Source organism: Rattus norvegicus, chromosome 2, assembly GCF_021556685.1.
Source record: "Rattus norvegicus strain SHRSP/BbbUtx chromosome 2, alternate assembly SHRSP_T2T, whole genome shotgun sequence".
In the NCBI taxonomy this organism is placed as follows: domain Eukaryota; kingdom Metazoa; phylum Chordata; class Mammalia; order Rodentia; family Muridae; genus Rattus; species Rattus norvegicus.
The window spans coordinates 81,565,477-81,583,563 of record NC_141535.1 but is presented as its reverse complement, the minus strand read 5'-3'; the positions used below and the strand labels follow the sequence as shown (position 1 = coordinate 81,583,563).

The 18,087-nt window shown below is 37.6% G+C and overlaps 1 long non-coding RNA gene across 4 annotated transcripts in view; it reads left to right on the top strand.

Annotated features, from left to right (window-relative positions):
* LOC102551357 (uncharacterized) overlaps positions 1-17,885 on the top strand; it is a 140,008-nt gene extending 122,123 nt beyond the window's left edge. The window contains exon 5 of one of the 4 annotated variants that reach the window (XR_015671224.1): positions 15,106-17,885. This is a non-coding gene — a long non-coding RNA (uncharacterized LOC102551357). The remainder of the gene's footprint in view (positions 1-15,105) is intronic. The other 3 variants (XR_015671225.1, XR_015671219.1, XR_015671221.1) reach the window with 3 other exon arrangements.
* Positions 17,886-18,087: the final 202 nt, after the last annotated feature.

Here is an 18,087-nt window from a genome sequence, read left to right as displayed (position 1 = left end):
AACAACAGGAGGAAGCACAAGCTTTAGTCATCTTGTCAACATTGTATCCAATTCTTATAGTTACCTTTAATTTAAATTAGATGATATTATAAGCTTCTGTTTGCATGGTTAATGGGACAAGAACAGTAGGTCTACCACCAAAATCATATACACAAATTTTTGTGAAAAAAGCTGATTTTATGTGTTGTTATTCCTTTATCTTAGCATGTGTGTGTGTGTGCGTGTGTGTGTGTGCGTGTGTGTGTGTGTGCGTGCGTGTGTGTGTGTGTGCGTGTGTGTGTGTGCGTGTGTGTGTGTGCGCGTGTGTGTGTGTGTGTGTGCGCGCGCGCGCGCGCGCGCGTGTGTGTGTGTGTGTGTGTGTGTGTGTGTGTGTGTGAATGCACACCATGGCACATATATAGAAATAAGAGGACAACTTTCAGAAGGCTTTGATCTCCTTTACTACATGCATCGCAGGGATCTAATTCAGGTCCTCTAAGTAGGGAGCAAACCCTTTGCCCACTGAATCCTCTCATCTGGGAGGAGATGATACTTAGCTCTTTATTACAGGTAACTTTAAATAGGAAACTTGTTGATATTCAACAGGCCACAATATGTATGCTTTTCCAATTTTAATATTAAACAGAATATTTGAATATTTTACTAATTCACTCAAAATGGTACCAATTATAGTACGTTACAATAAATATTTTTATAAATTTCAACATTTCCCCAAAATAAGCATTATAGCAAAAAGAACAAAGGGATTTTCTGTTTTTCTGTCTCTTTAATATCAGCAACCTTTGTTTTGGTATTAGACTGTGGTTAAGAATATGAACATATGCTAAATAACTAAATAACCAACTGAAAATTATGTCAAAGATATAATTATTTTTAAAATCTGAGATCCTATCATTAATCTTTAGGTTATTTCATAGAATCTATTATTGCATTTGATCAATTTTTTGTTTTGTTTTATTTTGAACACTGAATATATATATATAATGGTTTTTTAATATTATACATTGTAAATTTAGAAAATATCAGTTCACGGAGTTGTGTATATCTCCTGAACTTTCACACATTTACAAATATACTAAGCAACATAAAAATCCTTTGTCAATATCACTGGCAATCTTGTCAGATTAATTCTTACAGATTGTCAGTGATATATGTATATATATATACATATATATATATATCAATAACAAAAGGCTAAAGTCATGTAAGAGGAATCTTTATTAAGAAAATGCCTTCATAGGAGCAGTCTGCAGACAAGCCTATATGTAGGGTATCTTCTTAATTGATGAATTATGGAGTATGGTGCAGTCCACTGTGATTGCTGCCATCTCTAGACTATGGGTCCTTTTTAAAAATGGCTGTACAAAGAATGAGTAACAAGCCAATAAGCAGCACCCCTCCATGGCATGTGCATCAGAACCTGCCTCCAGGTTTCTGCCCTGTTTGAGCTGCTATCTTAATTCCCTTCTATGATGAACAATTATAGAGAAGTGTGTTTTGTTCATGGTGTTTTATTGCAACAACAGCAATAGTAACAGACGCATACAATTTATATATATACATATATATATATTTATATGACATAATATATTATATACACATAAATGTAATGATCATAATATATTTTATAAAAATATAATATTAATATATAGAATATATGGGTATATTGATATATATTTCACAATTCTAATTTCTCCTAGAGACTGTAGGATATACCATGTTCTCAAATGTTATGTTTTGTGTTTTGTTTCCTTTGCAAATGAAATCTTGTTTAACTATTTTAGGGAAAATTCATGATGAAGAATTAGATCTAACTAAATGTCATGGCCTTTCAGTCATTTTTTTAAGAAAGAAAAGTAGAAAGCAGAGTAGTTTGATATCTGCTTAGGAACCAATGAGCTCAGAAGTGCATTTTTGGCAGGCAGGGTCACGCTTCTGTGGGGAGCAAAGGGCTTGACGAGCGTGCAGTTTATCATGCAGACTGTCAAAGCTAATAGAATTTGATAGACAAGCTCTACTATCCTCCCATGCAAACATGGACAACCTAAGTGCTCTCAGGGAGCTACTGATAACAATAAACAGCTGTACATTAAACTGGGGGGTAGACTGAAGTTAAGACCACGGGTGGAGTTTGGCTGATAGTATCAGAATGTACAAATATACAAACATTTCACATCAAAAATACAAAAATAATATAGTTAAAACTGCAAAAGTAGATGTGAATTGTAATGATACCTATTTATTCAAATGTACCACATTTTAGTATATGTGTTGAGTAAATGAAACCTTATTTGTGGGGATATGGAATATGTTTTTTGTAAGCATGGGTTTCCATTAAGATAGTAAAGCAAATATAGGTAGAGGTAAGAATATTTATATTGAAGAATTAAATTAAATTAATTTATTAACTTTCTGAAGGTCTGATATACAAATGCCTAAAGAGCTAGCCAGAAGACTGCTAGAAAGAAACGTGGTGTATTGGCTCACATTGTGTTTCTTCCAAGTTTCATCTCTTATTCTTCTAAGCTGTCCTTTCCTTGCTCCCACTGCCTGCAGTGAGAGCTTGCATCATAGCACACAGGCAGCTCCCATCTGCATGTGTTTTACTTTTACTACTATGCAAACATTTTATTTCTTACTGCATTATGTTTTGTGGCCTTTTTTTGTAGTCTTACTATGCTTCAATTATTAACCTGAATGCTCAAATTAATTTTAATATTGTTTTAATTATTAAGGGAAATGCCATTCTTTCTCAAAAACAGTATTTTCCTACCTATATAAATATTTCTGTATTTTTCCATTAAGAATTCCTGTTTATTTCTCTCCACTGCCTCAAAATGCAAGTCTACTTCTGCAAGAAATCTACCCCTACAGCTCTAACAAGGATCTTTATTGTTCAGTGCAATATTATTTATTAGAACAAATTGTTAGACACAAGCTAACATACATAAAAGAGCCATGATGAAATATGGCATATGTCAATATAAATATGTCTGTTCTCCTGTAACATAAAACAAAGAAGATATAAACATGGTGCACAACTGCATACAAAAAGATATTAGGACCTACCGATAGAATATATGGATATTATATTAGCTTATATTGTATGACATGTCTTTGACATAACAGACTACAATATGTGATACATGTTTATGTACAACTACATAAAAATAATCGTGTGGTAGTGATGAACCTACCCATTTACTTGCCTAACTATAGGTAGACTCTAAATTAATAGCTAAATTGTGTAGCACACAACAGATATGATATTTGGCAGTTAGTATCTGACAGGATGTTTCCCCAGAAGAAAACATACCATGATGATAACTACATTGAATCCATGAGGACATTTTATAAGAAGCAAGGTTTCATGCTCTTTAATAAGGTCCACATGATTTATGTTTAATCTACAGTTTGTTGAGCTATTGAATGATGTATGCATAGAAAATCTATAGCTACAGTAATGGGGCATGTATGTGTGTGCATAGAACCACTGTAGCCACAGTGATATGCATATATGTGTGAATATAAAGTCATTGTCATTTCAGTGATGGTGCATATGCACATTTCTATGGAGCAGAAATCTGGAAGAGGCTAACAAATCAAAGAGAAGATGTGACATCTAAGCTATATAGCAGTGGGGATAGAAAATCGAAGATCTGTGTTTTAGTGACGTGAAGTCCTCCATAATGGAGAACTCATTGTGTGAGAAGAGATGAGTATTAGAGACATAAGCAAGTCGTTTATGAGTGAAAAAGAGGAATATGTTCAAATGTAGGGGCTCCATCTTGCTCCAGAAAACTTTGGATCTGCTCTCAAATCTTTGGACATGAATTTGATCTCCAGTCTTCACTTATTCTTCACTTGGCTTCCAAGTTAAGGGATGCTCCACATACACAGACACAGAATTAATCCCACCTAATCCTGAATGTAATGTATTTAGTAAGAGGTATTAAGATTTCACAGGATTTCTCAGTAATGGGAGAGAAATCTAGGTTCAACTCCCCAAAGAAACCCTGTAATCACACCATAGTGCTCCAGCTGCACACAGGCACCATCATAACATAAAACTCTGGATGCCCTTTCTGGCAGATGCCAAGACCTTGTCACCTGATATTTAGTTTAGAAAATTGGATAAGAATGTTTTGCCTATTTATTCAGTTACTTCATTATTTAACTCAAGGAGTGCAGTGTATGTGTGCAATTGTTAAGAATTAACCTACATGTTTCCTCATCACATGGTTGAGAAGGCGGCAGGTGCAGCACTTTAGTTACCGGGAAGTGTTTGACAACACAGTAATAATAAAGTGTGAGAAATAGTAACAAAGATCTTTGGCTAGACATCAAAAAGACTCCAGGGAGTCTTTTTCAATCTTAAATATCTTGTTTTGAAAGTTGCTTGATGGCCTCAACATCAGGTCTTCAATGAAGGAGTTAGAGAAAGGACCGAAGAACCTGAAGTAGTTTGCAACCACATAAGAAGAACAACAATACCAACCAACAAGAACCCCAGAGCTCCCAGGGACTAAATCACCAACCAAAGAGTACACAGGAATGGACATATGGCTCCAGCTGAATGTGTAACAGAGCATGGTCTTGTAGGACATCAATAGGAGGAGAGGGCCTTGGTCTTGTGAAAACTGGACGTCCCAGTGTAGAGGAATGCCAGGATGGCGAGGCAACATCAATTGGTTGATTGGGTTAGCAACCTCATAGAAGTAGGGGGATTGAGGATGAGATAGGGATTTTCTAGAGGGGAAACTAAGAAAGGGGATAACATTTGAAATGTAAATAAATAAAATATCCAATTAAATATTGCAGTAAAAAAATTAACAAGTGTACAACTAAAAAGAGAAAGTTGCTTGATGTTGTTAAATTCTAAGTTGGGCATTATTATATCCCATGATTATTTAAGCAGTATCTTATATAAAACATTCTTAGGAGTGAGAAGTTTGTTACAAATGAGCAGAAGAGGCTCAGAGGTATCCAGGAAGCCTCCCTATATGACCTACTCATGTTTTCACAAGAAAATTGGCTTGCACTTTCTATTCAAAACAAAGTGCAGAGTTATATCACAACTTCCACACTGTAAAATCGTTCCTTTGAAAATATGTAGAAGTGCCCCATTTGGTCTCAAAGTGAGAATTATTTGATTTTTTAAAAATATGCTAAAAGTATTATCCTAGCCTGAAAAAAATTAACTTGAAATTCTATAGTCAGACCTTCATATAAAATAGAGTTTTGAGGGTTGGAGACAGCTCAGACACTACAGGACAAGACTCAAAGTTTCTAAAAGCAGAATTTTACAAATACTTCTTTTTGTCTTACCAAATAACTCAGGCAAATGCACACTTTTAGACTAAACTCAAGTGCTCTCCTTAATCCTGGATCCTTTAGCTACTGTGCAGCCTCTTATACACTAAAATAAAGTTGGAGAAACACTTCTGTGAAAACAAGTCTTTACAAAGATAGAGAAACCCTGTAATTTTCAGCAAGATGATTATATAAAGGATTACCTATAATTTCATTTAATTGTACGTTCTTATTTCATTTTCTCAACCTAGCTTCTTTCTCTCCCCCTGTCTCCAAAGGAACATCTTATACTATCTTCAAAGCAAAATGTTCAGGTATATTTATGCAATTTGTGTCTAAAATTACAGCACTTTCAACAGAGAAGTTAAGACCCATTCTACATCTTTTGCTTTAGTACCAGTACTGAGAAAAGTTCTTTTCAAATGCTGAGCATAAAATATTGATCAGGTGCTGTGCACATAAGTGAAAGTAATAAAAAATCTAGATAAAAATTACAAGTAGGCCAACAAGTGTACATGTGTCTTGAATATGAGAACTCCCATCTATATTTTGGGATAACAGATTTAATCTGTTAAATCCTCATGGTGTCACAAAGGAGAGGGCTTTCTCTTATCCTTTATACTAAATAGTATCCCCTTCTGGGTAATAAGGGAGATTAAGTTTCCCTTTACCTTGTGTTTGTGAATAATTAATGTTACAGAGAACATGAGAAAGCAGGCATTTCTTTAAATTCTTTTTTTCCTTTTTTTTTTCCGGAGCTGGGGACCGAACCCAGAGCCTTGAGCTTGCTAGGCAAGTGCTCTACCACTGAGCTAAATCCCCAAGCCCCTAAATTCTTGATTTTAATTCTTCAGGCTACATATTTCCGAGTGGGGTTGTCTTGTCATATTCCATATCTGGTTTTCTGAAGAAGTTTCATAACATATCCCAGAATGACTTGGCTGCATTTTTCAATTTTAACTAGCAATGTTCAAAGGATCCACTTTCTCGTTATCATGTTTGTTATCATTTGGTTTTGATAAATAAATTAAAAAACACACACCAGTCCTATAAAGTCAAAATGGTATCATTCCACTAATAAAAGGGATCTAAAATACTGTCTATTCCAGAGGTCTATGAAAGCTGGAGGAAAATCAAGGGCAGCTCTTTAGAAGGTATGAATGTTGAGTGAGTGATGAAAAATCTGAAAGCTTCTATAAGATTCTGAATAGCTGATTAATCATGGCTGCAGGTAACATTTCTAAGTTGTCCCTTTGCTAAAATAGTAGATATCATGTTAAGGATTCACACCCCAATCACACAAAACTGAACATGAGGGAAATGTTGATGCTGATATATTTACAAAATAATCTTATCGACCATGAAGGAATCACATTTGTTTCTTAATGTTCAAGTTTCTATTAAGTTGATCAGTGACTACATGTACTGAGAGTGAATTTTCCAAAACAAATCTATTCAATATAGCTTCAAAAAAGATTTAGAATAATCATTAAAAGGGGTTATTGAGGAAGGCACTAGAAGATAGGACAATCTCCCAGGCACATGGAATAGAAGAATTAATCTTGTAAAATTGGCTATTCAACTAAAAGCAATCAACAGATTGACTGTAATTCTAATACAAAATTTTATGATGAGCAGAGAGAGAAATTTAGACAGTTTACAACACTGAATGTTCTTATACAGCACCTGGGTTTAGTTCCCAGAGTATGCATGGTGGATGAATACCTTCCATAACTTGAGTTACAGGGGTTTTACCGATCTCTTCTTCTCTCTAGTGGTACAGGGTGTGCAGATAGGGCACATATCCACATGTGTGGAAACATTCACACACATAAATAAGACGATATAAATCTTTTAGAAATTCAAGTGACATTCTTCATCAATAGAGAGGAAAACAGTCTTAAAATCTTACAGAAGCACAGAAGATTCTGACTAGCTGATTAATCATAAACAAAATAATGCCACTGGAATTAGCACCACGACTGGTTCCATGTTGCAATGAAAATAAAAATATAAACAGCACAGTATTGGCACAAAAACAGAAGTGTTGATCTGTCAATTATAATAGAGCCGCACACTATAACCCAATGATGATTTACACAGATGCTGTTTTAGTTAGGGGTTTACTGCTGTGAACAGACTCTATGACAAATGCAACTGTTATAAGGACAACATTTAATTGGGGCTGGGATACAGGTTCACAGCTTCAATCCATTATCATCAAGGCAGAATGATGGCAGCATCTAGTCAGGCATGGTTCAGGAGGAGCTGAGATTTCTATATCTTCATCTGAAGACAGCTAGAAGAAGACTGACTTCCAGGCAGCAAGAATGAGAGTATTAAAGCCCACATCTATAATGACACACTTTCTCCAATAAGGCCACAGCCCCTAAAAGTGCCACTTCCCTCGGCCAAGTATACAAACCCTCATATTCCACACCCTCATCTGAGTCTATGGAGCCATACATACTCAGAATAATAAAAATACATTTAGTCCAACTTCCAAAGCCCCATAGTCAATAGCAGTCTCAACAATGTTAAGACTCAATGAAGTTCAAGTTCTCTTCAATCACTTAACTGTAATCACCACAAGAAGACCGGAAACAAACTGAGCAAACTTTAAACTCTGTGTCTCCATGTTTGATTTCAAAACAGTTTTAGATCTCCAACTCCTTTTCATCTTTGTTGATTGCAATAAGCTTCTTTCTCCTGGGCTGGTCCCATGCCCTCTTAACAGCATTGCTCAGCAGATAGCCCAGGGCTCTGGCATCTACAACATCTTGGGGTCTCCAAGGCAACTTCAATGTTATAGCTTCTTGTTTTTTCTTTTTCTTTTTTCTTTCTTTTTTTAATCTTTATTAACTTGAGTATTTCTTATTTACTTTTCGGTTGTTATTCCCTTTCCCGGTTTCCGGGCAACATCACCAACCCCTCCCCCTCCTCTTCTATATGGGCTTCCCCACCCCATCCTCCCCCATTACCGCCCGCCCCCCAACAATCACATTCACTGGGGGGGTTCAGTCTTGGCAGGACCAAGAGCTTCCCCTTACCACTGGTGCTCTTGCTAGGCTATTCACTGCTACCTATGAGGTTGGGGCCCAGGGTCAGTCCATGTATAGTCTTTGGGTAGTGGCTTAGTCCCTGGAAGCTCTGGTTGGTTGGCATTATTGTTCATATGGGGTCTTGAACCCCTTCAAGCTCTTCCAGTCCTTTCTCTGATTCCTTCAATGGGGGTCCCGTTCTCAGTTCAGTGGTTTGCTGCTGGCATTCGCCTATGTATTTGCTGTATTCTGGCTGTGTCTCTCAGGAGAGATCTACATCTGTTTCTGTGTGCGTGAGGTGTGTATATGCTTGTGTGTGTGTGTGTGTGTGTGTGTGTGTGTGTGTGTGTGTGTGTATCTGTGTGTGTGTGTAGTGTAGTGTAGTGTAGTGTATGTGTGTCTTATTCAGGATCTGCATTCCTATACAGAACATCATAACCAAGAGGCAAGTTAGGAAGGAAAGGGTTTATTTATCTTGTACTTCCACAGTGCTATTTCTCACTATTTCTCCAGTTTGCTTTCTAATAAAACCCAAGTCTACCTGACCAGTGATGGCACCACTCACAATGAGCTGGACCCTCCCACCTTGATTACTAATTAATAAAATGCCTTATAGCTAGATCTCATGGAGGCATTTCTTCAAGAGAGGTACCTTTCTCCGTGATAACTCTAGTGTCAAGATGACACACAAAACCAGCTGATACAATGTGTTTATTATAAGTGTGTCTAGTGTGTTAGTGTAGTGTTTGTGAATATATGTGCAGGTATTTGTGTATGCATGGTATGCCTTTGTTTATACTCCTCTTAAAGTCCTCTATCATCATCAGAAGATGTGTTATTAAATCCCAATCCAGGACATGCTGTGAGGGGAAAATTATGTTCTCATGATGCCAAGTAGTCTTGGTTTTTGTTGCCTAAGTTCTTGAGCTTGCCTCTAGCCATCTAGTTATCTCCGATGTTAGTTGGTTTTGCTGTCTCTGACTGGAGCTTGTTCCCCCTCTGTACCCATGAACCTGTGATCTTAGGTGTGTCAGCACTCCTAGGAGAACAGCTCTCTCCTAGTGGGATTTGGGTAAGGAGGCCTGTGGTACAGCTTTAGCTCCAGAGCACAGATGGAGATAGGAAATTTGTGTTTTAGAACATTTTATCTGAACTTTTATAAACTACAGAATTTTAAAGTTATGTTGAAAAGTAGATTAGTTACATCATTATGGAAATGTATATAAATACTATAAAATACAAAAAGTATATCATAATAGTCTAGTAATCCCAGTTCTAGACACACACATACCCACACATATCACGAAGCTAAAATTCCAACTTAATGTGCCAGTAGATATATTCAACAACTATTCCACTCCTGGGCATACACACAAAAGATGCTCCAAAATATAACAAAGGCACATGATCCACTATTTATGTTTATAGCATACATAACCTTTTTATAATAGCCATAAGGTGGAAAGAACCCAGGTGTTCTTCAACAGAGGAATGGATACAGAAAATATGGTACATGGGCACAAGGGATTACTACTCAGCCATTAAAAGCAATGACTACATGAAATTTTTAGGCAAATGGATGGAACCAGAAAATATTATCTTGAGTGAGAAAACCCAATCTCACACACACACACACACACACACACACACACACACACACACACACACACAACATGCACTCACCGATAAATGGATATTAGCCCAAAGCCATGCAATGCATAAGAAAAATTTGCAGATCATTTGAAGCCCAAGACGAAGGAAGAGCTAAATGTGGATGCTTCATTCCTTCTTATAAGAGAGAACAAAATACTCACGGGAAATGCAGGGACAAAGAGTGAAGCATGGACTGAAGAAAAGGTCATCTAGACACTGCTTCACTATTGCTGATGCCAAGAAGTACTTGCTGGCAGGAGTCAGATATGGGTGTCTCCTGAGAGGCTCTGCCAAAGCCCGAATGATACAAATGAGGATGATTATATAGCAAACCATTGGAATAAACAAGAGGACCTCAATGAAGGAGTTAGGGAAAAGTTTGCAACCCCATAGAAAGAACAACAATATCAATCGACCAGACAACCCAGAGCTCTCAGGAACTAAACCACCAATCAATGAATGCACTTGGAGGGACCCATGACTACAAACACTACATGTATATCAGAGGATGTCATTGTCCAGCATCAATAATAGGAAAAGCCCTTGATGCTGTGAAGCTCATTTCCCCAATGTAGGGTAATTCCAGGGTGTTGAGGTTGGGGTGGGTGGGAGTGGGACCATCCTCATAGAACCATGGGGAAGGTATGGGAGAAGAGGGAAAGAATATAACATTTGAAATGTAAATGCATAAAATATCCAAGAAAAGTAAAATTTAAAAATAATTATAGAAGAAACTTTACTAATGTAAAGAAAGAGATGCCCATGAACATACAAGAAGCCTACAGAACTCCAAACAGATTAGACCAGAAAAGAAATCCCACCATTACATAATAGTCAAAACACCAAATACACAAAACAAAACTAAAAAGGAATATTAAAAGCAGTCGTGGAAAAGATAAAGTAACATATAAAGTCAGACCTATCAGTATTACACCAGACTCCTCAACAGAGACTGTGAAAGCAAGAAGATGCTATGCAGATGCCATACAACCATAAGGGAACACAAATGCCAACCGAGGCTACTATATTCAGCAAATCTCTCAATTAATATAGATTGAGAAACCAAGATATTCCATGATATAACCAAATTTACACAATATCTTTCCACAAATCCAACCCTGCAAAGGATAATAGATGGAAAACTCCAATATAAGGAGGGAGCTACACCCTAAAAAAAGCAAGAAAGTAATCTTCTTGCAACAAACTAACAACAAAAAAATAGGAATCAATAATCACTTTTCCTTAATACCTCTTAACATCAATGGACTCAATTCCCTAATAAAAAGATATAGACTAACAGATTGAATAATTATGTAAACAGGAGCCAGCATTTTTCTGAATACAGCAAACCCACCTCAATGACAAAGACAGACACTACCTAAGAGTAAAAGTCTGGAAAAAAATTACCAAGCAAATTATCCTAAGGAACAACTTGGAGTAGCCATTCCAGTATCAAATAAAATCGACTTTCAACCAAAAATTATCAAAAAAGATAAGAAAGGACACCTTGTAATCATCAAAGGAAAAATCTACCAAGATGAACTCTCAATTCTGAACATCTATGCTCCAAATTTAAGGGCACCCGCATTCATAAAAGAAACATTACTAAAGCTCAAAGAACAAAATTTACCTCACACAATACTAGTGGGATACTTCAACACAGCAATATCATCAATGGACAGATCAAGAAAACACAAACTAAACAGAGACACTGTGAAACTAACAGAAGTTATGAAACAAATGGATTTAGCACATATCTATAGAACATTTCATCCTAAAACAAAGGAATATTATTTCTTTTCAGCACCTCATGGTACTTTCTCCAAGTTCACCATCTAGTCAGTGACAAAACAGGCCTCAACAGATGGAAATAGATTGAAATAATCCCATGCATCCTATCATATCACCATGGTTATATTGAAGACTGGTCTTCAATAAAAACAATAAACAACAGAAAGTTCACATATATATGAAAGCTTAACAACACTCTACTCAATGATAACTTGGTCAAGGAAGAAATAAAGAAAGAAATTAAAGACAATGAAAATGAAGGCACAAAATACCAAAACTTATAGCACACAGTAAAAGCATTGCTGAGAGAAACACTCATAGCTCTGAGGGCCTAGAAGAAGAAATGGGAGATTATATGCACTCTAGCAACTTGACAGCACAACTAAAAGCTCTAGACCAAAAAGAAACAAATATACCCAAGAGAAGTAGAAGGTGGGGAATAATCAAACTCAGGACTGAAATCAACCAATTAGCAACAAAAAGAACTATACAAAGAATAAACAAAACCTGCAGCTGGTAGTTTGAGAAAATCAACAAAACAGATAAATCCTTTGCCAAACTAACCAGAGGGCACAGAGAGTGTGTCCAAATTAACAAAATCAGGAATAAAAAGGGAGACATAACAACAAAATCTGAGGAAACTTAAAAAAATCATCAGATCCTACTACAAAAACCTCTATTCAACAAAACTGGAAAATCTGGATGAAATGGAATTTTTTCTAGACAGATACCAGGTACCAAAGTTAAAACAGGATCAGATAAACCATCTAACCCATCCCACATCCTGTGAAGATATAGAAGTCATTAAAACTTTCCTAACCAACAAAAGCCCAGGACAAGATGGATTCAGTACAGAATTCTGTCAGACCCTCAAAGAATACCTAATACCAATACTCTTCGAACTATTTCAGAAAATAGAAGCAAGCAGCACTACCTAATTCTTTCTATGAATTCACAATTACACTGATACCTAAACCACACAAAGACCCAACAAAGAAAGAACTTCAGACCAATTTCCCTTATGAATATTGATGCAAAAATATAAAATAAAATTCTGTCAAATATAATCCAAGAACATATCAAAACAATTATTCATGAAGATCAAGCAGGCTTCATGTGAAGGATTCAGGGATGGTTCAATATAGAGAAATTCATAAAATGTAATTCACTATATAAACAAACTCAAAGAAAAATCACATGATCATTTCATTAAATAAAAGCATTTGACAAAATTCAACACTGCTTAATGGTAATAGTCTTATAAAGACCAGGAATTCAAGGCCCATACCTAAACTGAGTAAAAGCTATATGCAGGAAACCAGTACCCAACATCAAATAAATGGAGAGAAACAATGCAATCCCATTAAAATCAGGGACTAGAAAAGGCTGATAACTCTCTGCCTACCTATTCAATATTGTACTCAAAGTCCTAGCCAGTGCACTGAGACAAAAAAGGGAGGTCAAAGAGATACAATTTGGAAAGGAAGAAGTCAAAATATCACTATATGCAGATGCTCCAACATATAACAAGTTCATAGCAGACTTATTTATAATAGCCAGAATTTGGAAAGAACCCAGATGTCCTTCAACAGAGGATAGGTACAGAAAATGTGGTACATCTATACAATAAAATACTACTCAGCTATTAAAAACAATAACTTCATGAAATTCTTAGGCAAAAGGATAGAACTCGAAACTATCATGCTGAGTGAGGTAACTCAACCACAAAAGAACACCTATGGTATGCACTCACTGATACGTGTATATTTTAGCCCAAAATCTTGGAATTTATAAACCTTATGAAATTCAAGAAGAAGGAAGACCAAATGTGGATCCTTCAGTCCTTAGAAAGGGGAACAAAATACTGAAGGGAGGTAGAGGGTAGGAGGGATTTGAAAGGAAGAGAGGAGGGGAGGGCAAGAAGGGAACAAGGATCAGGTATAGGAGGAGACAGGGATGATATACAGAGGCTTGGGAATCTGCAGAGAGGTTTGTAGAAATGGGGTATGTGGAACTGGGACTAGCCACAAGCAAGTCCTAGATGCCAGGAATGCAAGAAGCTCCCAGGAACCAATGGGCATGCGATTAGCTGAAATGCCCAATAAAGGGGAGGAAGAATCTGTAGACACCATCTCCAGAGAGTACGCAGGGCTCCCAGTTGGGGTATGGGTCTACACACTCATCTCCAAATTTTTAACTCAAAATTGTTCCTATTTAAATGGAATAGTTTTACAATCCACCAACAATGTGGGAGTGTTCCTCTTTCTCCACATCCTCGCCAGCATATGCTGTCACCTGAGTTTTTGTTCTTAGTCATTCTGACTGCTGTGAGGTAGAATCTCAGGGTTGTTTTGATTTGTATTTCCCTGATGGCTAAGCATTGAGCATTTCTTTAAGTACTTCTCAGCCATTCAACATTCCTCAGCTGAGAATTCTTTGTTTAGCTCTGTACCCCATTTTTTGATAGGGTTATTTGGCTCTCTGGAGTCTAACTTTTTTAGTTCTTTATATATTTTGGATATTAGCCCTTTATCATATATAGGATTGGTATAGATCTTTTCCCAGTCTGTTGGTTGCCATTTTGTCCTAATGACAGTGTCCTTGGCCTTACAGAAGCTTCGCAGTTTTTTGAGATCCCATTTGTCGATTCTTAATCTTAGAGCATAAGCCATTTGTGTGTTGTTCAGGAAATTTTCCCCAGTGCCCATGTGATCAAGTCTCTTCCCCTCTTTTTCTTCTATTAGTTTGAGTGTATCTGGTTTGATGTGGAGGTCCTTGATGCACTTGGACCTAAGCTTCGTACGGGGTGATAAGCATGGATCGATCTCCATTCTTCTACATGCTGACCTCCAGTTGAACCAGCACCATTTGTTCAAAATGCTATCTTTTTTCCATTGGATGGTTTTAGTTCTTTTGTCAAAGATCATGAGACCATAGCTGTGTGGGTTTATTTCTGGGCCTTGAATTCTACTTCACTGATCTATCTGTCTGTCTCTGTGCCATTGCCATACAGTTTTTAATCATTATTGTTCTATAATACAGCTTGAGGTCATAGATGGTGATTCCTCCAGAAATTCTTCTGTTGTTGAGTATAGATTTTGCTATCCAGGGTTTTTATTATTCCAAATGAATTTGCAAATTGCTCTTTCTAACTCTATGAACAATTGAATGGGAATTTTGATGGGGACTGCCATGAAGTGTAGATTGCTTTTGGAAAAGTGACCATTTTTACTATATTAATCCTACCAATCTATGAGCATGGGAGGTCTTTCCATCTTCTGAGATCCTTTTCAATTTCTTTCTTCAGAGACTTCATGTTGGAAATCAGTCTGGAGGTTCTTCAGAAAATTGGACATTCCACTACCTAAGGACCCAGCTATACCTCTCTTTGGCATATAACCAACAGATGCTCCAACATACAACAAAGACACATGCTCCACTGTGTTTGTAGCAGCTTTATTTATAATAGCCAGATGCTGGAAAGAATCCAGATGCCCTTCGACAGAGGAATGGATACACAAAATGTGGTACATCTACACAATGGAGTAATACTCAGTTATCAAAAACAATGATTTCATGAATTCATAGGCAAACGAATTGAACTAGAAAATATAATCCTGAGTGAGGTAACCTAATCACAAAAAAACACATATGGTATGCAATCACAGATAAGTGGATATTAGCCCAAAAGCTCTAATTACCCAAGATACAATCCACAGACCACATGAAGCTCAAGAAGAAGGATGACCAAAGTGCAGATGTCTTGCTCCTTCTTAAAAGGAGGAACAAAAATATTCATAGGAGGGGATATGGAGGCAAAGCTTGAAGCAGAGACTGAAGGTATGGCCATTCAGAACTTGCCCCACATGTGGCCCATATATATACAGCCACCAAAACTAGATAAGATGAATGAAGCTAAGAAGTGCTTGCTGACAGAAACCGGATTTAGATATCTCCTGAGAGACACAGCCAGAGCATGTCAAATACAGAGGGAAATGCTAACAGCAAACCATTGAAGTGACAATGGGACCCCTATTGAAGGAATTTGAGAAAGGATTGAAAGAGCTGCAGGGGCTTGCAGTCCCATAAGAACAACAATGCCAACCAACCAGAGGTCCCAGGGACTAAACCACTACCCAAAGACTATACATGGATTGGCCCATGGCTCCAGCAGCACATGTAGCAGAGGATGGCCTTTCTGTGCACAAAGGGAAGGAGAACCCTTTGGGCTGTCAAAGTTGGACCCCCAGTGTAGGGGAATGTCGGGCAGCAGCGGGAAGGTAGGATGGATGGGAAGGGGAACACCCTTATAGAAGACCGGTAGGGGGAAGGGATAGGAGGCTTATGGACAGAAGACCAGGAAAAGAAATAACATTTAAAATGTAAATAAAAATTATAACCAATAAAACTAAAAACATACTAAAGGTAATATGGAGAGAAAGTGTGGAGCAGAGACTGAAGGAAAGCCCATCCAGTGACTGCCCCACCTGGGAAGCCAGCCCATATACAGACACCAGACCCATACACTATTGTGGATGACAAGAAGTGCTTGGTGGTAGGAGGTTGTTATAGCTGTCTCCTGAGAGGCTCTGCCAGAACCTAACAAATACAGAGGCAGATGCCTGCAGCCAATTATTGGACTGAGCACAGGGACCCCAATGGAGGAATTAGGGAAAGGACTGAAAGAGGTGAAAACGTTTGTAATCCCATAACAACAGTACCAACCAACCACAGCTCCTAGGGACTAAACCACCATTGAGAGAGTACATATGGAGGAAGCCATGGTTCCAGCCACATGTAGCAGAGGATGGACTTGTTGGGTATCAATGGGAGTAGATGCCCTTGGTCCTGTGAAGGTTCAGTGCCCCAGTGTAGGGGAATGCCAGGACGGGGAGGCAGGACTAAGTGGGGGACCACCCTCATAAAAGCGGGAGGGTGTGAATGGGATAGGGGTTTTCTGGAGGGGAAGCTGGGACAGTAGATAGCATTTGAAATGGAAATAAATAAAATATATCTAAGTAGAAAAAAACCAAGATTCTTCTACAATCACCAGAATTCACATAATACACTACTTTTCATGCCCTTAAAACTTGTTTTTAGAAGTGCCTCGGTGGAGAGGAAACCTTGGTGTGCTTGCAGATGATCAGAGTTTGAGTTTAAGCACCCACACCAGGCAGTTCACAACAGAGTGTAACTCCAGTCCAGGTGATCTGACACTCTCTTCTAGAATCCACGGGCACCCTCATACGTGTAAGCACACACACACACACACACACACACACACACGCACGCACGCACGCACGCACGCACGCACACACACACGTAAATATAATTTGCAGCTTAATGAAGATACCTCTTGCACTCTTTCAAGATGATAGGCAAGGAAAACTTAATATGTGCTTCAGTTCCAACGTACTAGAAAAGCTTAAACACCACAAGGTATAGGTGTTGTCTAGAATGAGAAGCATAAGAAAGACTAAGATTAACCTTAGCAAGTTCAAGCAGCCATTAAAATCGCTGACCTTTGACAAGGAGATCTAATACTGAAGAATCCCCACCTCCTGTATCGGCCCCTCCCAACATGTTGGGTAACCCAGCTGAAGAGTGTAATATCATTGAAAAACATCAAATAAGTTAAATGCTTTGGGGATCTTTTTTCATCTTAAGAATTATGATGTATGTATGGCATGTGACATTAATTGCCTTGATAGAACTCAGTGAAACACCAAGGTCAGTATCTTAATGTCAAATTCTGGTTCTTCAAACTGTTAGGAGAATATAGAAATTCTATGTAGAATATAGAATGTGAAATTAAAGAGTATTCTTCAAAGTGGAACTGAGTTTTCAACATGTCATTTCATGATATTTGTCCTCACTTTGCATAAAGTACACTCGGTTTAATGTTTAGAGCCATTCCTTGTGGTGTACAGATCAACAAGACTTATATTTCAGTGAAGCTAATGAACTAAAGATCAAAAGGCTAATAGTATTACAGAACAGGAAGAATGGGAAATGAAGAATCAAGAAGAGGTTGATTATGAAGTTTGTATGTCAAAACAATAAAAATTAAGGAACTTTGGATATATGAAATTATCACCAGATTTTTAAGTAATTTTTCTGTAGATATAGCATATCTGCTGTCTGGAGTACAGGGGACACATACAAGTAAGATGACCTTCTGTTGCTCTGCTTGGTCTAGAATTTATATTATGTAGCAAGGCTTGCCTCACAGCAATCCTCCTGCCTTGAACCTTCTGTCCTTGGCATGGTAGACACGAGTCACCATGTG